A 6,698-nucleotide genomic window follows, 5' to 3' on the forward strand; every position below is an offset into this window, starting at 1 on the left:
CTGACTCGCAGGCACTTAACACCAACAATGATAGTAATTAAGGAGCTCTGGTAGCGTAGTGGTTACGAATCGGGCTGTGAACCACAAGGTCAGCATTTCGAAACTACCAGCTGTTCCGCGGGAGAAAGATGAGGCTTTCTGCTCCTATAAAAATTTACAGCCTCGGAAACACTGTACAGAGTCGCTATGATTCGGAACCGACTCCATGGCACATAACAACAAAAACTACAATAATAGTAATTGGAGTGCAAGGTAGAAGTTGACAATAGTATAAACAGGAAACTGAGCAGAAATTTGACAACTATTGAAAAGGAGACGTTAAAGTCTACTTATTTGCATATACTCAATGAACTATTACGTTACCATGAAAGAATAATGATGAATGTGTGAAACATCACATAAAACAACCTGGAGGTCCTTCTGCTGAGAGGGGTCGGTTACAAAAAGACACATATTGTTGTGATGACTATTATAAAAAGTAAAAAGATGGTTATCACAATGAAAGAGACATTCTTTGATGATTACCAGGAGAGGGGGTTAGTGGGTCACTGCAGGGCAAACTGCTAACTTGGTTGAAGAGGGAAATAAATATCAGTAATTGCAGTCATAATGCAAACTCTTTTACCAAGAATTGTGGAATAATGAGAAGACATGGAGTGTGGAAATGACCATGAAAGAAAGCTAAATATTCATCTCCCTTTATTTTTGGTGCTAAACCAGGGACAAACCAAAGAAAATACATTTTAGATCAACAGATAAAAAGATAGTTTAACAGTCTTTTGAAAGCAATTGCTTTTAAGGGAGGAAATGGAGTATATGCGGCAGGAACTTCTGTGTGAGCACAATTTTAAGAGATACAATTTGAGACAATTCACATACCAAACAATACAGCTGTTTAAAGTGTATAACTCAGTGCTTATTATATGCATCGAATTGTGCATCCTCACCACAATTTTAGAACATTTTCATTACCCCAAAAGAAACCCTACAGTCAGCTGTCACGTGTTTGTTTCTTAAAGTAATTTCGTACTATTTACTTTTCTTAAATGTACATATTATGCTGATAAAATACCTATCTATCTATATATTGCCACATTGAACCACTCTCTATGCTTTTCTGATTATTTCTTTAAAGATAGTCTTTGGAAATTTGGTTAATTGGCAAAATAGTTTTGCACAATGTTGTACCAATATTTCTGTTTACATATATGAAAGGGTCACCCCACTTTTGCTGAATGTAATCATTCTTTACAAAAAAAAAGGCAATGTAAAGGTGAAAACGCAATGTGAATTTGTCTTTAGTTTGCTTTTACTTTAGCATTGAGCATCTTTCCAGTCGATTATGGTACTATGCTCAAGTCTTGTTCAATTGCCTACTGAAGCTTTGTTCTTTCAAATATTTAAAAAAAACAAAAAAACTTGAACTTGATTAAGAATAACATTAGTGGAATTTTGAAAATCACAAATGGAAACTACACACTGTGGAATACTATGCAGGTGTGGAGAATAATGAATATGCAAAGTACCTCATAACATGGATGCACCTGGAGAACATAATGCTGTACAGTTAGTTCTGCCTCATAACAACCCTGTATAGAGTTTCTGAGGAGCGGCTGGTGTACTGACCTTGCGGTTTAAATCCAGTGCTTATCCTACAGTAAGTACCACACCAGGACTGAAATTAGTCTATCACAAAAGGACAAATATTGTATAAAACCACTGTTGTAAATATGTACTTTTGTTTAAGCTACATTTTTTACATTACATATTAAGAAAAGGTTTTCATAATAAAAATTTTTTAAAAGGGAATATTGGGTTTTTAGTATATATCAGATAACATTCCAAATATTATGTGTTGTCTCAATATTATGTGCTGTCAAATCGGTTGCAATTCATAGCAACTCTGTATAGGGTGTCTGAGGAGCGGCTGGGGAGTTTGAGCTGCTGACCTTGCAATTCAAACTGATCTTGCCCTATAGCACCACACTAGGACTCCATAAATCCTTCAAAATACGTGTAGCGCTCCTTAGTTGTATTTTAAAATTGAAGAAATTGAATGGATACCTGACCAGGATTTGATGATTAATAACCTGGCTGTTGTTAGTTACCATTGAGTTGGTTCAAACTCATAGTGACCCAATGCACAACAGAACAAAACACTGCCTGGTCCTACACGATCCTCATAATTGTTAGGCTTGAGCCCCATGCTGCTGCCACTGTGCCAATCCATCATGTTGGAGGTCTTCCTCTTTTTCGCTGACCCTCCGTTTTACCAAGCATAATATCCTCAAGGGACTGGTCCTCCTGATAATACATCTGAAGTATCAGAGACAATCTGGGCATACTGCCTTCTAAGGAGCATTGGCTGTACTTGCAAGATAGATTTGTTTGTCCTTCTGGCAGTCCATGGTATTCTCAATATTCTTCAAATTCAGACTTTTCAGACAGACAAGCTCATGCTCCTATTATACTATTTTGAAGCCGTTTTAACCACCTGATTTATCTTTATAATAATGCAATGCTGACTCCTGATTACAGCTAAAATGGATTGTTGGCAAATGTGTCTCCTATTTCTACATCTTTTTGGTGAAAATATAAATAAAAGATACAATCATTCAACAATTTCTACATGCACAGATTAATACCATTTGTTCATTCTTAGACCCTTTACAGTTTGTTTTTTGTGTATGTGAATTGAGTGAATGTTTACAGAACAGATCATCAGTTTTACATTCAACAAATCATGTATTTTGCTTTATTACAATGATTCCAATCCCCTCCATGTATCTTCAGCTAACAGCATTTACCTCTAGTCACTGTAACTTGTGCATTCCTCCCTGTGTCTCCCACTACCTTCATATTTCCTCTGCCAGCTCCCTCTTGTATATTGTGTGCCCTGTCACCCATGTTAGCATGTGTCTACTAGCCCATGAATAATTTTCCCTCTCCCCAACCCCTGTAACCATCATATAATTTGTTTTTAATCAATAAAACCTTAACTTTTTATAACAGTGGTCTCATACATCATTTGCCCTTTTGTGACTAATTTCACTCAGCATAATAATGTCTTCCAGGTTTTTTTCATAGTCATCATTCTTCAACACTGTAATATTTCATATTGTATATGTACAAAAGTTTGTTTAACCATTCTGTTGATGAATTGATTGCTGTCCTTTTGCTGTGTGTTTTTTTTTGTGTGTGTGTGTGTGTGTGATGTAACTGATTTCTTTGTTCTGAATAATTTTTTGTGTTGAGTTCATTTTGTTTATAGGTTTACGTTTCCATTTCTGTTGTGTTAACATTTAATTAATCTTTCTGATTTTCCTTTTTTGATGAGAAGGTGTTTAATTTTCTTTGAAATTATCCTGTATGAAATTTATCATTTTTTCCCATATTTAAAAGTCTGTTTTATCTTGAAATTGACCTGACTTCCTCTCCTTTTGGAAACTCTGCATCTACATTATTACCTCCTTTTGCTTTGTAGTTGATTTCACTATAAATTGCTATCTCTGGTTCCTTATTTTCCATCTCATATGTTTGTTTTACTTTAAATACTTCTCTATCTGGATAGAGTCCTGGGTGGTGTTCTGTGTGTTAATCTCAGGATGTTGTCTGCTGTTGGTTCTTAGTCCCAAGAACACTCTTTAGTACTTTTTTGTAAAGTCATTACAAATTCCTTTAATTTCTGTTCATCAGGAAATGTCCTAATTTCACCATTGTATTTAAGGAACAGCTTTACTGAGTATATGATTCTTGGTTGGCAATTTTTTTCTTTCATTTTTCCCAAGCTGCTCTCAGGATTATTTTTTTTTATTTGGAACGTTTGGTTATGATAAGTTTTGGTGATTTTCTTTTGGGACCTATCTGTTTGGAGTTCATTCAGCTTCCTGTATGTTTATCTTCTCAACTTTCCTGATGTTAGGGAAGTTTTCTTACAACAGCTCTTTGACAATATTCTGTGCTTCTTATTGTCTCTTCCTGCTCTGGAATTCCAGTCACCCATAAGTTATTTCTCTTCATAGTGTCCTACATAACTTTAGGTTTTATTCCATTTTTTTTCATTCGTTTTCCTGATTTTTCCTTATAGCATACAAGTATCGAGAGAGAGATTTTCAAGCTCATTGTTTTGGGCTTCCATAGCTTCAAATCTACTCCTTTGCCTTTTCAATGTATTGTCCATTTCTGAAATCTTAGTATTAATCTTCTAAATTTCTAATTCCAAGTTTTGTAATTGCGTTTGTTTTGTTTGTTTGTTCTTGTAGTGTTTTCCTGAATTCTTCTAAAGTATTTTTCTGTGTTCTCCTTGCTTTCCTCAATATTTCTATCAGTTCTCTTAAGATATCTAAATATTCTTTCTCTTTTTCAGTTAGTTCCATTACCTTTCCTACCTCAGAAATGTTTTCTGGTTCTGCATCATGGTCACTTGTTTGATTCATTCTCTCTTGTTTTTTGTGTGTGAGTTTAAATTGTCTGTTGTCTCCAGGGCACTGTGGTGGTGTTGTATTTGTATTTAATTGATAATTATATGTTGCTACGTTCTTAGGCTCTCACCGTCTCCTGTGGGTGTAGAGATTGGAAGCATGTGCATGCACCATTCTCTATTTGTCATTCACGTCCCTAAGTTTAGCGAGGGTTTGGCTGGTGTTGGCTGCTATCACTCATCTGGTGTCATAGGAGCTGGTATTCAGAGGGTACTGCTAAGTCTGGGCTATATGGGCAAGGTTGCTGTCTCCTGTCAGGTAGGAAGAAGAATCCTCCCATCCCCCCTACACACACAAGAAAACAAAATAGAATAAACAAACAAGTGACCCAAAATGCAAAGAGAAAATAATAAAGAAATAGACAGACAATAACCAGAAAAAGTAGTATAATAACTAGAAAGAGAAAAAGGGACAGAATAATAGAGCTACTGTTGTTGTTAAGTGCCGTTGCGTCAGTTTTGACCCATAGTGACCCTGTATAGGGTTTCTGCTGAGTGGCTGGTGGGCTTGAACCACTGACCTTGCCCTTCAAACTGACTTTGCAGTCCAGCGTATTAACCCACAGTGCCACACCAGGACTCCAAAAGAGCTATAGAAGATAAAAATAAGAGAGAAAACAAGAGGAAGAAATTTTAAAAAACACACTTAGAAAAACCAGGGAGAGGGAAGATGGAGAGAAAAAGAAGAATGTAGTAAAGAAAGATCAAAAGATGACGGGAAATTCAAAATAGAAGGGAAAAAAAGTAGAGGTAGAAAAGAAAACTCAACGGAATGGAAAGAGAAGAAGAAAGAAAAAACAACTAAAGGGAAAAAACAACAACAACAGTGCAACCATCGGACCCAGAAAGGAGAAAACTGTGTAGCTCCTGCCAGTCGAGGAGTTCATGTGAGAGATTGTGTAACAGCAGAGCTCCTGGCTCTAGATGGAGTTTCTTACAGGCCTAGGGGTTACCTATGTTCAGGGCACTCAGACCCTTGAATGAGCTGGTTTCAGGGTCTGTTAGGAAAACGGCAGCTGGGGGCAGGGTGGCTGATTGAGGGTTTCTGCTAGATTAATGCTGGTTTGGGGCTCTGCAGGTTCTGTAGGTCTGAAGCTGAACCTGCCTGAATCCAGGCTCTAAAGAGACGCAACTGGCACCTACACACACTGGTGTGGCTCAGAGCCATGGGGCTCCGAATTTCCAAAGAGCAGGGTCTGTGCTGCAGGCTGGCCACACCTCTGTTCACCAGGGGAACATGAGGAAAATAGAAGGAAACACACCTTTCCTTTTGCCTGTGTGAATGTGCTCTGTCAGACCACCACGTTCTGTCGACAAAGATGCTTACAAAAGTTCAAGATGGTCACGCTGCATCTGACTGGCAGTTCACCAGTCACGCACTCTTGCCATCTCTGGTTAACTTCTCCTCCCAGAAAGCACTCAATCTATTTCTCTAACCTTTCCTTCTAAAGTTTGGGGTTCCAGGATTGTCATCTGTGCCTGTTTCATTTGGTGTCTCGTATCTTTGTTGTTGAGGGTCTATAGAGCATGTGTTCCTCGTCCTCTATCTTGCCAGAAGTCTTTAAAATTTTTAATCTGTGCTTTAGAAGTGTTACCATTGTCAGTTGCATCTCTCATAAATAATTCTTTTAAAAGAGCACAATGTTTAAAGCAATTTTCACTATTAATTGAGCTAAACAGTTGTTTAGTGTAAAGTTGATTCCATGGGATAGTGTCTGTTCAAGGTTTAAATATTATTTCAGGAAAATAGATTTGGGAGTTTCCCCCAATCTCAGTAGATCCATACAATTTGATGTTCTGTTCCACAGTTTTCCTCCTTTTGACCAGGATACATCTGTTGAGTCCATATGGGTTTAATTTTCTCTTATTTGTTTTAGACGAAGGCTAGTTGTTGTTGTTAGGTATCACTGAGTTTGTTCCAACTCATTGCGATCCTATGCACAACAGAACAAGACATTGCCCCATCCTCACAACTGTTATGTTTGTATCCATATACAACTGTGTCAGTCCATCTCACTGAAGGTCTTCCTCATTTTTGCTGACCCTCTACTAAGCATGATGTCCTTTTTCAAGAACTGGTCCCTTCTGATAATGTGTCCAAAGTGTGTGATGCAAAGTCCTGCCATGCTTATTTCTAAGGAGCATTCTGGCTGTACTTATTTTTTTTAAATATATATTTAAGGTTTTTATTGTGGACTGAGTGAAAGTTTACAGGGCA

Source organism: Chrysochloris asiatica, unplaced genomic scaffold (assembly GCF_000296735.1).
Source record: "Chrysochloris asiatica unplaced genomic scaffold, ChrAsi1.0 scaffold00230, whole genome shotgun sequence".
In the NCBI taxonomy this organism is placed as follows: Eukaryota; Metazoa; Chordata; class Mammalia; order Afrosoricida; family Chrysochloridae; genus Chrysochloris; species Chrysochloris asiatica.